Source organism: Strix uralensis, chromosome Z (assembly GCF_047716275.1).
Source record: "Strix uralensis isolate ZFMK-TIS-50842 chromosome Z, bStrUra1, whole genome shotgun sequence".
Lineage (NCBI taxonomy): Eukaryota > Metazoa > Chordata > Aves > Strigiformes > Strigidae > Strix > Strix uralensis.
In genome coordinates, this window is record NC_134012.1 from 12684890 (window position 1) to 12702347 (window position 17458).

Consider the following 17458-nt stretch of genomic DNA (forward strand, 5'->3'; position numbering starts at 1 on the left):
ATCTGTAAGACTTACAGAGAACAAAGCTGAGACAAATTGTACAATATGTGGAAAATGTGTATGGAAAATCGGTATGGAAAAATTTGGCAAGTGGTATTCCTCAAAGGTTAGTGTACACGGAAACATATAAAAGCTATGCAGAAAATCTTAGCAAATACATAAGAATTCAGTTATTTTGATTTTAGAATGAAAAATTTGGAATTAACTCACAAAAAGACTTGGCTGTTACCATGCAGAGCACTGCAGCATTTTGAAGTCTGGCACTCAGCTCTAGGAATGACACTCCCATTGCAGAATTAAGTCTCAGGTGCCTGAGTGACTTGTTCAGTTTCTGAATTGAAGGAGAGTTACAGTAGTCATACTGATGAGTGTCACAGACTGCTCGTTTAGCATCTGCCGAACTATGTGGTGATTTCCCTTTTCTTGGTATGTTTTATATAAAAGCATGAATACACACACTAATGTCAGAGATTGTAAAATTGGATCATGAAATGAGCACAGATTTATTTTGAATGGAAAGAATTGGACTCTCCATATTCCTGGACTCTATAGCTGGAAAAGATTTATTAAAGACTCTAGAGCATACGGTGCGTACTGCTTTGGACACAGATTACAACTTCATCTAGTTTAGATGGTTTTCTGGCATTCTTTCTACCACACTGTCTCACAACAGTTTATAAATGGAACTATCTTTAATAAAAGCTGTTAAACCAATGGTTTGAAGAAGAATTTAAAAAAAAAAATGTTCATCTCTCCCCTTGTAACTTTTGGGTATCCCTCCAAAATACAAAGGAGAGTGTCCACTACGCTGTTGGATTCCATACTGAGGCAGCTCCAGATCATACATATATTGCATTTAATCGCTCTGCTGTGAGAGCAGTGATCTCCCATGAAAGAACAGTAATAAAAAGTCCGTAAAAAGAACAGTACTTTTCCCCTAGTAATGACCGCAGCTATTTGTCAAATGAACCTCTCAAAGCCCTCTGTCACTTATACAAAGCCTGGGAGCAGGAGCAAATACCACAATGGTTGAAATTTATATAACCTTTTCATAGGACTTAGTCCTATGAATCTTCTGTTATTGCACTAAAAATTCATCACATACATTGTCTTACATATATTTTTGTTTATTATTTGTTAAAAGGGTACTCTTATAGGCTAAAGATAAAACTAAAATCAAGGACATTTAATAAAAGCTCAAAGGTCATAACATGAGCATTAAGAATGTCTTTTTTCACATTTTGCTGAAAACTCAGCTGTGCATTAAAATCACAAACAACTTTTTGTTTCTAAGGAGTCAGAAGATAACATTTCTTGGTTACAGGCCTATATTCTGGGCACAATCTGTGAACTGAAATATGAACTGGGTTTAGCATGCTTCTGTTCCTGCTATAGCCGTTAAGTGATCATTTGCATCAATATGCAATTTATACTGGAAATGGGTAAGTCAATTTTTCTCAAAAACTTTCAGGATGCTTAATATTATGGTTCAACAGACTTGTACAGTATATGCTATCAGTTTTGCATTCTAACATGAAATAACTAAACCATCCAATGATATGATGATGATGGTGTGTGGCTGTTCACAGATGTTTGAGGACAAAGGAGGAGGGAAAAGCAACTTGTTCCTGTGTTTGTAATCACACAAGCCAAGATCAAAAGAGGCCTCATCCTCCATGTGGTCATCACTGGAACCTGATACAGATTCAAGCTGATTCTAGCAGCAACCTTCTGAGCTCCTGAAAGACTAACTTCTAACTTCAGTTTTTCTGTTTTTGTTGTTTTTTATATAGAAAAAAACCACTCTCTGTATTCCCACCATGCCTGAAACTCAATTAGTGCTAATGACATCTGTGTATTATTTTTGTAAACTTTTTAATTAGTAGTATATCAAGAGATTTGTCAGCCAAAATGAAAGTACTCAAAGCAAATGGAGTATCAGCTAAAGAAATCTACAGGCTTGCAGAAAATGCTGGATATTTATTTTGAGCTCATTGATCCACAATTGCAGCCATCTGTAAATCTACACAATTTCATCCACAGATTAGGTATCTGGCAATAAATAGAATAAGCTCCTATATAAATTTTTACGTGAACAGTTTACTGCATAGATTTAATTATAAACATAACACAACTCTTCCAGTACTGCCAGTCTGTGTAAAGTCTGGCTAACAGTAAGTACCTACAGCCATCTTAATTTAACAGTGTATTTAAAAGGGCAATCAGGTACACAAATAAGGAGTACAAACACAGATGAAGATATCCCACCTGCAAGTGTGTATCTACAGTGAATTTTTTCTGCTGCCTTTAAAAGAAGGGTTTAAAGGTTTGTCTGTTTCCTAAGCCAGTTAATGCTCAATCTGAGCAGTGCAGAAGTTTAAAGTTTTGATTTGCATTTTCCCAGATATGGTTGGTATTTGCTAAGAGATCAAATGCAACTACAAGAGGCCTAGGTGTAATTAAGCATTAATTACATCATAATTCAAGGATCTAACATAACTCAAATAGTTTAAATTTGTGCAATATCACCCCTTCAGTTCAGCTGGTACAAATGTTAAATCAGGCTAATGTACATTTTAGTAATTATAAAAATGGGGTATTTTACAGCTACTTCTACCATTGTAAGACTGCTTATTTCCCTAGCCTAGGATCATATCTCTTCTAAAGTATCATTAATTTTATGCATCATCTGTGGGTATAGCCTGTCATTTCTATTTCAAGTCTAGACACAGAGCAATTTTATTTCTCATTTTCGAATAGCTGTCCCTGGGCCATTCTCTTTCTCTGTCCCCAGATACAGTGTCTGACTTGCAGAGGTGAGAAACAGGATTTTCTCTGAATAGACTTGGGGGAGGGTGTAGGAATAATAACCTTTGCTCTTGTTCTGCCCCAGATTCTCACCTTTGCACATGAATGGATACTCTTTTATTGGGGTCTTTCTTTTGGGGGATGAAACAAATTAACTGCAAAAGAATACCAGGGAATTCATTTTGTGCAGTATCTCTGCAAAGATTTTTTCTGAGACTCCATGGAAAAAAGAAACTCAGAAGCTTGAAATGGCTGATGCAAAACTTTCAGAATAGGCAGGGCAGCCTACCATTCCTCGCACACTGCTCTACAATAAAACTACACAAAAATTTCTTACCAACTACATGTTTTCTTACCAAAGATGGAGCATAAAATAAATTACTATAATTCTTCTGAAGTCCAACTGTAGTTTTGAAGATAGAAAGTTTTAAGCTTCTTTGTTTAATAACTGCTCTCTAACTAAGAAAGACAGAGACTAGGTGCTTTTATTTCTTACTATTTTTAGTTCAAAAATGTGGGGAATTTGATGAAATATGATGTGCAGAAAAGGATTTTTTCATCTTGAGAACAGAACTCTGGGTGACAAAATACCCACACTCTCTATGAAGTATGATTAAATATTACGAATGTTTTTCTCAGAAAAACCCTCGTTATGTTGTGGTATTAAACATGATATATGTCCTAGTAAATATGCCAGGGTGGACGTGTTGTTACCAAAGTGTCTTCTGCCCCTTGCTAACATTTAGGCCTTTAAGCATCTCAGAAGTTCTTCCATTTGTTTTGTGTATGTATTTTACATGGAACACAGGAATGAATCTTGTATGACTCAGTGTGACAAAGCTGGAGAAAAATATGACTATCATTACTTTTTGTGTTTTCTCAGTTATGAAACACTTGAGTGTGTAATATACACATTGAATCTTAACTGTTTTCAGGTGAGACAATGGCACTCTGATCAATGATAATAAATGCTGTGCTTTGTCCATCAACAACGAACCACCATCAGCAGTGGGATGAAATATATATCAGGGCTACCGTAATTCTATCTCCCTCTCTGATCCTGTTCAGGGAGATGTGTTATGAATATTAATGGTAAGTATGTGCAATATTAATAGTGTGTGGAATCCAGTGGCCATTACCTCTTAGCTTATTAAACAGCTTTGCACAAATGAGAAACAGTTTACTTATACTAATTGGCAAGGCCACACAGAGTTAGTGATTCCAATGCATATTAAAAAATTTAAACTGTTTTATTCAGGTCTACATATAAATATAGATGTTTCATGTATGTATATATAAACGTAAAATGTGCATATGCTGGCATTGGGAGGGTGAGCAGGGCTACTATTTAAATTAATTATTTATAATTTCCAAAAAATAATGCTTTACATTAAAAAAACCCAAACTGATCTTGTCTTATGGTTAGAGTATCTGTTTAAACGCAGATTCCTAACTTTTCTCATCTTTGTTTTTGAATAAGCATCTTCTGAAACACTGGAGTGGTTTGATGGTAGTGAACTTACAAGCACTATAGATTTACAATTAAGAAGTTCTTGTAGCTGAGAATGGGGAAAGGACTCCCTTGTTGCTGATTGTCTGGTTGTGATTCAGCTTTTCAGACAGGTGTACAAGCACTCACAGCAAGTAGTTACCCAAGTGATTTTTCTTTTAAACACAGTCAAATTTAACTTGGACTAATTAACTGCATAGTTAGAAGGTAATTTGCATGATTAACAAACACTGCTTCTTACCCTTTAGGACAAAATAGAAGGAATTCCCCTTTTAAAATACAGTTTATTTTGGATATACTTCTTATCCATATTTTTTCCTGTTATTTTATTAAAATAAACATATTTAACTAGTTTTTCATAGTACTGGTAACAAGATTAGACTCTCCCTACAAATACTAGAGCTCTGTCAGAGTAGGTGGTTTGTATTTCCCAACTTCACACTTGGTCATCAGGCAATTGTCCCACATCAGGCAGCATAATACGTTAAACCCCTGAGCTATAGAGCCGTAGACTGGCCAGCTGGAAGCAAAATAGGTTTCCCCTTACCCATTGCCAATGTTTTGGACTCAGCCAATTCCCTGAAGAAAAACGACTATATACTTGGCACAGAGCAGCTACTAAATTTAGATTTCTCCTGCCCCTATATACTAAGCTTTCTATCTGGTTCAACACTGAACTCCTATGATTTGGCCAGCTTGGATTCAGAAAGGGATCTTAGCCATCAATAAATTTATTGAAAATTATCCTTTCCTTTTTCCCTTTCCCTTCCCTTTCTTTCCTTCGTAGTACCAAAATGAAGTTCCAGTGAGATGGGAAAAGTGGCAGATACAGCCAACCTGACATGCCATTAACAATCATTTTGCCTCTGTTACCTGCGCTAGTCCACATCTAATTGCACTGCTTCATTTGTCTCATGAATTACTGTCATCTGTAGCAATGTGCATGTTTAACCAGCAAATCTGAACTGAATGCAGACTTTCTAGAAAGGAATGGAAGAGGGACGTAGTCTGAATAGTCACTTTCACTTAATGAAAACAAATTTTAGTTAGGGTTCTCTTACTGGGACTACATAAGATTCATCCAACATTGGAAGAATCGTTCTATCCCTCTCTTGTGATTGTTTAAAATAAATGCCACTAAAGTGAACAAAGGTTAGCAGTGTGACTTGGCAGACATTTATTTAACCCACGTGTTTATGAGTTCTCTGATGTCCATTTATTCTAGAGAAAACTTAATTGCAAAATTGCCATCTTTATCTCAAATTAGGTTATGTCATAAACTAGCCATGGTGTTGTAAGCCTGATGGATGTTGGATAGGAGATGAATAAATACCAACAACTTTGACTTAAGACATCAATACTAAAATGCAACTATTATAGAAACAGAAGCACAATTCTCTGATTTTGTGAACAATGTACTCAAAGTATTTTTGGTTTCAGTTAAATAGGATTGGCTTCTTTATTTTTACCAACCTAATTTTGACACACAGGACTGTAACTGTCTCCAGTTTCCATTATCTTACAAACCTTTTTAATGTCCAAGCAAGATGGAATGACCCATTAAAATTTCTTATAGACAACCTTAGTATGTACACTAACATTGAGATGAATGTATACTAACTTAACAGCAAAAGAAAATTATTGTTGGATGTTCAGAATCCTTATGCATATCCCTGAAATTAAATAGAAAACAGAGAATTTTCCATTGTATTTTTAGACCAAGAACTCTGGGATGATTTTCTGTGTGACATTCATATTCTAATGTCCTCCTGATATTAACTCAGAGTCAATACTACTCACATTTTTTCTTGAATAAAATAATGCTTTAGCAGAAAAGAGTCTTTCTCCAAGCCAAATGCTTTTCAGGTCTCCAATACACCATTTGCGTTTGGGGCCATAAAGACTCCTCAAATTTGGACTTACCCACCTGTGATCAGATCTTTGGGCTTATACCCATGTCGCAGATGAAAGTATTGACACAGTGATGATTTAGTAAGAAATCTAGATTTATTAATAACAGCAATTTATTATTATTACAAAATAATTCAGAAATGCTGAAAGAAAGGAAAGCGACTTATTCACAGATTCTAAAATGACAAGATTCACACTTACTTAACGGTACCTTAATTTATACATATATATATGCATATACACAAAACATACAAACACACACACAGGGACAAAAGTATTTGGATCCAGTAGAATGAACACAAAACATACAAACGCACACACAGAAACAAAAGTATCTGGATCCAGTAGAGTGAAGTACGTACCCACACACCAATAAGCAGAGAAAGAACGGGTGAAAGAGAAGCTAGCTCAAAGGAAAATTTCTCTCTCGAGTTTAGAGTAAATACTCCCAATGCCTTGGCATTCCTCAACAGGCAATAATTGAGACTCGAGCGGGTGGACTTCGCCCTGGCCTTCCGTCAGCTCTGGCAGCAGATGACACCTTAAGGGTTTTGATACCTGAGAGGTGTCCCAGCTCAGGGGAGATGCTGGTCACAGGCCCGCTGCGATCCAGGAGAGCTCAAGGGGTCTCCCTTGTGGTCGCCATTTATAGGGTCCAAGATAATTGACTTTTGTCAGATACCATCTGGTGCCTTCTAGCAGTTGCACAAGAGCTTCATGAATGTGCAACTCTGTTATTGTTCCCATTTGACCACATCCCAGGCACAGGTGTGCCAGGCCCTTAGGAGTTGATGGGCCATTTTAACCATTTCCGAGCAATCAGGAGGGGCAGGAGCCAGGCTCATTAATGTTACCAGTCCTTATCTCCACAGATTGGTGTATAGCTCGGGGGAAGTGGATGGAATCACACCTAGCACCAAGCAGCCCAACAAGAAGGGGCGGGGAGGGGTAAGAATTGCACCACCACAATCCACCTGTGATTAATCTCTTACAATGGTCAGTTTTCATCTCGTTTCTTTGGGTTTAAGAGTTTAGGAATAGGGATGGTGAAGCTGAGAAGGAAGAGGTTTATCCAATTAAAAAAAACATGCATGTTCCCATTTAACAATGAGACAAAATACAATCTTCTGTTAAACTGCACATCTGGAGCACTTAGCTGACATGTGAGAGACCCAGTTTCATGACCCTGTTTCAAATAAGTCAATATGATTTAGAGTAACTGGAATTGATTTAACATAAACTGGGGAGAGATCTATGCTTGACTGGTAAATTAGTTTGTTACCCTGGTCATTCAATAACACAAATAAAGGTTCTCAGCTTTGCTTTGCTCTAAGGTTTTATACATCCTATCTAGCAGCCCTTATTAATAGGTTGGGGGGTGGTTCTTTCTCTTTTTTTTTGGCCTTTGTAGAGCTGACAAACCTTTCCATAAAAAGAATACAACAAGCTATAGTCTATGGCCTAGATTTTAACTTTCATAAAACTGGGGCGGGGGAAAAAAAGGTCCTTATTTGTTCCACCTACAATGAAGTATAACTATTACAAGGAGAGAAAAAAAGTTGATGAAATGGTACACCTTACACTGAAAGATTTCCAACTATTCCATCACTACATTTACAGAGACTTGTTCTAAATTCAACTTTTTGAAAAGTTTCTCTTTTCCACATTTTCTTACTTTTCATAAAGCTTAAGCGAGTGTGGTGGTTTAGCCCCTGCCGGGGTCTGAGACCACGCGACCGCTGCCCCTCCCCCACAAAGGGAATGAAATACAAAGCCCCGGGGCTGAGATAAGGAAAGGTTTAATATAACAATGCAATAGCAACACAACCAACAACAACAATAACAGTAATAGTGATGGCAATTAACAGAGCAAAATAGCTACCAAATACAGCAGTTTGAAGCACGATGTACAAAACCACGAGTGCACCGCGATCCGCGCCAGGAAAAATGTGACCTGCCAGGATGTGACGTCCGCATGGTATCTGAATAACCCGGCTAGAGCTCCCCCCACTGCTGGGGAAACTTAACCCTATCCTGGTTAAACCAGGACAGCGAGGGAGTACAATTGGACTATGCTCCTATAAATTGATCTGCCAGGACTGAAGAGTGTCAGCTATCAGCAAGCAAGTACAAAACCTTCATAAAGAAAAGATGCTCCCTTTCAAACTCTTAACTCATAACAGTTTTTTTAAGTAAGGATAGATAACAGTAATAAATAAACAGCATAATAAATAAACTACATAGAAATGTAGTACCTATCATGTGCTCAATCTTCAATCTACAGTTTTCCTGGTATACAAAGCTCTAGAAGCTCTAGATATTCAACATGCTTTAAAATCTTGTCACTTAGGCTAGAGAGTAAATACAGAGCTAAATGCACAGCACCGATTCATAAATGCTGTTTGTCAGCCTCTTCCAACAAAGATGTTATGTGGTTTTGCGATTATCATTCCTTTTTCCACCTTACCAGTTTTATGTGTGACAGCATTTGTCTCATACCAAAATCTATTGTTGAGAAAACTCTGTCCTTTTCTGATGGAAATAAATTCTTATGTTCTGGAAACAAAGGACTGGAAAGCCAAATAAAAGCTATGACCTGGATCCCTATGGGCTGTTCACACAATCCTTTTTTAAAATATTTTCACTATCAGTTACTGGCATCAAGTGGTAGGCTAGCAGGAAGGAAAGCGTAACAGAGTCTGAGGCCACCTAGAAGAGGTGTCCACAGGTTTTTTCTGTGGGAACAATTTTTGTAGTATTTTAGCATTTTCCAGCTGAACTAGCATGGAGGTTCACTCACACTCTCAGACTTCCCTCATAGGGTCCAGATTCCTGTCCCTGTGCAGGTACGTGATTACCAGGGTCAGTTGTCCCTCATATTTTTTTCCATGTTGATAGAGCAACCCAAAGCAGATTTTCTGTGTAATACTAAATATGTACTGGTCCATCAGTTTCATATGCCAATCTTCTGACAAGTGTTCCACTGAAGATGGGAGAGGGACAGCTGAATGATTCACAGAGCTAACCAAATTATCTGCATGTCGTCTTCATCCACAATTCCTCTTTGTCACTTTGGCAGCTCAGGTGTGCACCCCTCACAAAGAGTTTGATATTTGTGGTGATGACTTGCCTCTCTGGAGTCAGTACTAAGTGACAGATGAATAGCCTTAAGAATTACCTCACCCAGAGATATTGGTATGGTGTCTAGATCAAAAATTTTACAGACTTTGTAGTTGCATGGAATGCAACACCTTTTTCCTCCATAAGCAGACTTAGCTGGACCTCTGGGTATCCTGAAAGTTGTAAATGGAAGGGAGATGCATCTACCCATATCTGAAAGTGTTTTTCTCCTTGCTTTTTGCAGCAGCATCCCAATCAGATGAAGATTGGCTGCTCAGAATGAGAAGGCACCTGAAGACCCAAGGTGATTCTCAGTAGCTGATGGTCTATTACAAGGCTGACACTTTTTCTACTGGTTAAGACATGGCCTAAGATGCCGCTGAAGGAGGATGCTCTTCCCATATACCTTCTAATGTGCTGGGAAGGATCTAGACTTCTTTGTTTTTATTTTTCATCCCAGGGCTTTTCCTTCTAACATGATTCAGTGCAATTCTGCAAATTTTCTTTCACAGTTTTACAACATAAAGGGTTACTTGCACATTTATTACTGGGAAATAATATATGGGCTAATATACTGAGAAATAATATGTGCTAATAATCCCATGTTTATAGGGAAGCTTTTGGAAAAGTCTAAAAAAGAAAACCTGAACTGAGAATTTTTCAGTAATTTAACTGAAGAACAACTGCAGGCAGTGCGCTGTTCACAAAGCAGCTAAAACTCTGCATCTGGTTAACCTTCTTGATGGGAAAGGGACCATTATTTACCCCTTAGCTTGCTCTGGACACTTCTGTAAGAAAAAAGAGATGCATCCCCAGAATTGCCTCAGAAACCAAATGAAAATATTTTTTTGAATGTATTAGCTTTGAAGAGAAAATTTTCAGAGAAAATTGAGAAACAGAGAAAGCTGTGCACAAAGAAAGCAACTGGATAGAGGCTCAGAGCCAAAGATTGGTCTGGTTTGAGTTACAATAGGGTTAGGGAACACCCTGTTGTGAATACTGCTTGACCTAGAAGGTACTGATTTTGGAAGGAAAAATGGGAGAAGAAAGGAAATAGAAAACATGGAAAGTCAAGAACAAAATACAGAGAAAAAAACCTTAAAATGTGTATGGGGGAAGATGGAAAAAGAAATAGACAGAAAATCTCTCAGGAAAAATCTATCATACAGTCTTTTTTAATTGTATGAACTGGTGGTGTGAACATGATAGAAGTAAAAGAAGAAATGTCACTTTTTTCCAAAATAAAATTATAATTCTTACTCTAGAATTACTCTACATGCAATACATGGACTGAGATTTTAACATCATGGGATGTAACATAACAACTTTTTTTAAAATTTTAGGCTACTAAAGGATTGATAAGCACTTCATATACTGCGTAGTATATAAAACCAGTAGCATGCTATTTGTACTTCATTATGTATCACTATGCCAAAATGGAAAACCAACTTTCTAAAACTGATCACATCTTGGCTTATCCTTTAATTATCAAATGCTTTGGAAGGAACAGTGATTATAAGCAAAAAAAAAATCTATTTTAATATCTAGTTACCATATAGAGTATTAATAAAGCATTGCAATGATTACTTACTGCTTCAGTTTAGTTGAAACACACTATTGATCAACAACGATGTTTTGAATACTGTTGCTATTGTCAGTAAATTTATGCAAAGGATTTCCTTAACCATGCAAAAAGCAGGCATAAACCTTTGAAATAAAACACTTTCATGGGAAAATATAACACTCTAATTAATATACTAAAAATATTCTATTTGGTCTGATTCAGACTGATTTGTTGCTTATGGACGATTGTGTAGTTTGCTAATAATTTGCAACCCATATCTGATAATGTTTTTTCACATAAGCTTGATCCCTGCCATACATATGCATGTTTATTGGAAAACCGTGTACTAATATTACTTCAATATTATTTGCCTCTTAAATTGAGTTCTGAATTGCTACCACAAATTAGATATTTGAAAGTGAAACACATCAAATTCAGTTTGATTATTTCAGTCTCTAATTCTTTCTAGGTACTCCTGCTTTTTAAAATTGGCAATGGATTTGTGTCCCCTTGCAGAATTACGTGCATGTTGACTACCTTCCAGATTGCATTTTTGAATAATAACAGTCTGAAAACAACCGTGCTAAAATGTGGCAAAGGTAACTTTGTTCAACAATCATGATAATGCTTCTTTGTAAACATTGATGCTGCAGTAATTCGGTGGGACAGTTTCATCCCTGGTGTAGCCCCACCAACTTATCTCCAGTGGAGAAGAACTGCAGCAGGAATTAATTTGTCTGAGTAAAATAACTCTGTCTTAATTCAAGGTGAAGGTTTACATCTAATTCCTGATAGTTCTATATAGAATTAGCTGATTTGTTTTAAGATGTTTCTGGCATGGCACAGGAGACTTCTCACTGTAAGTACTATTCCTATCATAGGGGCTCTGTCTGTCCTCTCCCTATTTAATTTGGTTTATGTGACTCTTGGCTCTCTAAGAAGTGCTGCTTCTCTTGCAGTAATTCACAGTTGATGTAGAGATGTAGCATTTCATAAAATTAGTATCTGTGTTACATTATAAAATTTGAACACCACCACAGCTACACTTTTCCTGACATAGAACAGTCACTGTTTGACTCAGTCAAGACATAGTTGTTACTCTGTTTCACTGTTCCTGAACTGTAACCCATACATGAGAGCTTTCTTTCTGAATTAATCATCTCCAAGTTAGCAGTCCAGAGACTTGCAAATGTTTTTTAAACTCAGCTTTGTTGTTACTGCCTGCGTCAGTCCCAGTTGTGGCAGGAAAGTTACATTCAAATTTGTGTGTTGTTCTTAGCAGAATTCTGCTGAGACCCTCACATATGTAGTTATGGAATTATTTTTATAGGTTTGCCAGTTTTTCAATACTTCATCTTCCCAAATAATAGACTACAGGCAACACTGCCAGAATTCTGTCATATACAAGGGACTTTGATCAGGCCACACTATTTTTGTCAAGTTTGCACAAAGAGTGTATTGACTGCACAGCCTTAGCTTTCATATGCAAAGAGCATCAAAACTAAGCTCCTGTTTGCAGTCAGGGGTTGCCCTGCAAAGTTTGAGCCACCTGGGAACTACCTGATAAAGTCTAGTTACATTTTTAATTTCCGGAACAGGTAGGAGGACTATTCTGAACAGACTGAGTAACATTAAGTTCAGCTCAGTGGAGCTGTTCACCTTGCCATGATGAAACACAGATCTGCTTCTTTTCTATTAAGCAGCTTTATTCCTATTGACCTCAGCCTTTTGATTCTTCTCTCAAATACAAATTGATTACTTATTTTTTCCAGTGTTGCTGTTTAGTGTTGCAGGACTATAACCAACACCTTCCTGGGTATAATCAAAATACAGCTTTCAATGCAATGACTTTCACAAAACAAAACCTTCTAGTAGTGAAACAGACACAAGTCCAACAAGGAATGGTAACTCAGATAAAAACATGCTGTGCATTCGAATAAAACCTAGATGCAACTGCATCTGGTTATGCATACACAGTAAGCTAACACTTGGTCTTTGGCAACATTTATTAATTTAAATTAATAATTTAACCATAAGAGCTTTACAGTCAGTGCAAATAGACATAAAATTAAACAGTTCTTTTAAATAAAAGCAAATGAAGCACCAAAGATGAACTATTACAAGAGACATCAATTTTAAGCACTGTAATTTGTTTCTGTGGATAATTTAGTGTTCTGGCAAAGATGTCTCTAGGTCATGACACCAAGAATAGTGGCTTGCCTTGTCACCAATCAAAATTCCCCAGTGTTCTATCAAATGAAATAAAACCACTTTATAATCTTAAAGAAACCTGAGCAACTGATTGTCAGGGAAATTATTTACTATAAATAGGTAAGGACTGGTTATTTATCAAGGAAACTGCAACATTAATCTAGTTTAATTCGTATTTTAAGTCCTTCTGCCTGAAACAGTCTCCAGCAACTCATTTAAATGCAACCTAAATTGCAATTATAATAGGAATGCCACCAAAATTACATTTGTCTTGGCTAACTATAATCCAAAAGCTCATTTGGAAGCACCTGCAAGCAGCATTTGTTGCCAAATAGAGAGGGCAAGATTATGTTTCATTTGACACAATAAATTTTCTAAAGTACAGAATTTAAAACGTTTGCAGAACAAAGATCTTCTTGTAACCATGGCTGATTATAATTATGAGTAGTTCGGCAGTGCTGAGGTACCTTGGAATGCGCATTGTTTAACCTGGAAACAATCTGAACTAAAACCTAGTGTTAGTATTGCCTGAAAATATGCATTAAATAGTCTCAGTGGCTTAATAACTAGAATTTCACATTTGGGAATAAGTAAAAGTATTGTGATCAAAAAGTTGTTATGCTAAAACAGTTTGAAATTAAATAAATAAATAAATAAAATAAAATTCCAACAAGAAAAAGAACAGTAGATCAAATTCAGTAAACCAAACCAAAACACTGAAAAAAATACCCTTCTTCAGCAAGTACATGGATTAGCTATCTTTTGTGAATAAATAACTCATGAAGGATGAATTGCAGACTCAAAGTAAACAGGCGCAAGGTGGCAATACCTTCTCAGGTGTCTCTGTTTTATATGCTGTTTATTGGACTTTTCCTTTTTTTCCCCAAAGAATCAAATACAATATAAGATACAGAGAATGTAGTGTCATTGTACCAAAATACTAAAGAATACTCAAGGTTTCAAGATAGACTTATTTTTACAAGATTATATGCCCGTGACTAGCCATAGCAATCTTCATTAGCATCACCTGTTCTCTCTCACATAAGCAAACAAAAAGCTCATGTGTATTTCTGCCAAAACTTTTTATCTAGAAATTTTTATGTCAGTCTTTCAAAATCATGGTTCTCTTATCTGCAGCAAAATCCAGAAAAATATAAGTTAATTTTAATGCCACCATCAAAAGTTGAAAAACTATCTGCAGAACAATTTAGTTAATTCACTAGGAAATGATGTCAGTAAGTTTGTACCAATCACAACTGAGTTTGTGAGAGCAGACGGTCTGCTCTTCCTTGTAACCTTGTAATACTACCTGCAAGAATGTGTTCACATCGCTAGATCAATTTTCTCACAATTTGAAGTTGGCTGTACCTATGTATTCTGAAAAGTGAGAAGAGCTGGGGGCTCTACACTGTACACACAGTCCATACTGTGGAGTGAGTCATTTTTTCCTCTTCATGTGTGTGCCAGTTTGGATCCCATCAAATCTGAATGGCAAGTAGCACTCCCTCAGGTTGAGATTTTCTACTGCATCAGTCACAACTGAAACCACTGTTCTCCCAGATTTGGCCTCTGATTCAGCAGGTGATTGTTTATCCATGAATTATGCCCTGGATGGTGACAGGGTTGTGACTGACATCTTTTTCTTGATCATATTAAAATCACCAGCTCAATACTGGGAGAATATGATATGGGTTAGATGGAGAAGCCCCCTGCTTACCTGATGCTTAGCAGAGTCAGAACTGTGAGGGGTTTTAAGCAGCATCAATACTCCAGAGATATAGCCTAATCGAATAAACCAAGCCAAGTACAATACTACCTTACTCAGTAACTATTGAAGTTAAAGAAATCTGTCCTTATTGCTTGTTGCTATCATGGCATCTATTTGATCACCACTGGTTATTATAGAAAACACAAAGATTAATTGAGGTTTACCAAGATGTCTGATCAACACTTCTCAAGATTGTCCTGTTATGATCAGCCAATTGTCTATATATGAACTGACAGACAAGGTTTTATTTAAGATCTCAGAGTCCAAGGGCAGTTCTGTGTGTTAGTAAGACTGGCTCAGCTGTGAATCTCAGGTACACTTCTCATATGTCAGATGGATATGATGTAAATAACCTCTAATTCAAAGCATGACTCTGAAATGATAGAAATGAGCATTGCCATTCAGAAGCCATGGTAACATAAGGAGTGTTCAGTTTCATTTGATCTAGGATATTATGAAGTGTCCTCTTCTTCAGAAAAAGGAAATAAGAATTTCAGCTTGCACTTCTGCTTGATCTCTTCTACAGTTCCAAAGTAAATCAAAGCAACCACTTCTTTTTATAAGAGTTACTGAAAAGTGAGGTGCAAAAATCGTCATATGAACATAAAATGAGATTTGCCATTGCTGATGATGTTTGCTGTTCAGATATCAACTGTAGTCTCTGACCATGTCCAGTGGAACCCACGTTTCCAAAAGTCAGCTCCAGGATGGTTTTAATGTGATTCATGCTCATGTCATGAAACTGCAGACTAGGCAATCAATTATTTTAAGAACAGACAGATAAGATACTGTCATCAGCTGGAATCACAGACACCTTTAAAAAGGTGTCTGAATTGTGACTCCTGCGTCCATGGATCAAGCAATGCTAAAAACTCATTACACAGACAATCGATATGAACACTAAAAAGCTAATGATAAAAGAAATTAATAACCTGGGTACATTCTCTGGAATCACTGTTGCCTTAATTTTAAACTCTAAATTATTTTCAAGAGCCACTTAGAGAAGATTTGGAAGTTATCAGCAGCCTGACAGACTAAATTTCCTAAAAAGATTAATTAATTTTTTCCTGAGCCACACTTCTCTGCAACAGAGATTCCCCTAAATACAGTAAAAACTATCTGAATAAAGATCACCTGTAGGTGGTGGGAAACGCATTGTTTTTTTCCCAAGATGTGTGTCAGAGCTTCGGTTCCGGAGTTGAAAAATGTGAAATCTCAATGATGTCAACAGTAACAGCAATCCACAAGTGGTCGGTTTGCCATCACTCATGTGTTAGACCTCAATATAGGATGCTTTCTGGATTTTAGTTTTGTGATTACTACTACCATATCTGGCATGTCAAGATGGACTGTGTTTCCAAAGGTTTGGTACCAGGAAGGACTTGCTTGTCTAGGTTGGTATAGCAGTGAACCCTTTTTTGTTATTATCCCTGCCTTTTGTTACTCTTCCACAATGTTTTAATGAGTCGGCTTTGCTTGGCTTTTTGTTGTAAGTTGGATGCATTTGTACTGATTTATCAATATGGCACTAAGCATGTGAAACTGAAATGTGATCTCTTGGTCACAGAGCTGATGCTGATGAAATTAATGTCAAAGTCATAGACTCCAAGGTGCAGCAAATTATAAACATGCTGGTATCAACAGTCACAACTCTTTTTATATTTCTTCCTCTTGGAATTACAGATGTCTTATTTTGAAGTAAGGGTAACTTAAAGCTTCTTAAATTTTGACTGAAGGACAGTAACAGATAAGAGTGGCTCAAGTGCTATAGCTGAGTATTCAAGTGCAGGATGTAAGAGAGCAAGAGCAATGGCTTTTTCACAGTTAAGTGATTTGTAACTGTGTACTAATTTATACACTAGCAAATGTACTTGATATACTTATATCAAGTATACTTATATGCAGGTTGCTCATTGTTGGCCCTTGACTAGGACCAGGCACAAAATGATTATTGTGAAGTGACAGAGAGGTCCAGCTAATTGAACCTGTCAATATCTCCCCTCTAAGAAAATTCGTAACTATCCATGCTTACACTATCACTAAAAGGTCATAATCAGAAAATGGATGACTGTGGGTTAGATCAAATTTTCATCTTACTCAGACTGGTAGCTCTGAATATTCATTGAACTTCCCTTTTTTTTTTTGTTAGCTTTGTAGAGGTAAAAATTGACATTAAGATAAACAAATCCTTATTTCATAGAATGCACACAGGTAGAGTCCCAGTATTAGCATTTATGGAAGAGTTAATTCCAATTAAACAATGTCACTTAGACATGCACAGAGAAAAAAAATTGAGAAATTACCCTACTCTGTCTTTAGATGTACTCCCCAACCTTCCTGAGTGTTGATTCTACTGATGGAAGATCCTGTTCCAAGCTTTTCTTATAATGAAGATCTGTTCCTCATTACTGCCTTGAACTTCTTCCATTTGCTTGCCAGGATTTTTCTAGGAGCTACAGCTTCCAGCTAGCTCTGTTTCAGTCTGAACCAGTTTCCCTTAAAAAGTGATAATGCAGTTTAGACCATGAGAGAAAATGGATTACCTCTTTCTGCAGCTTTTCTTTTA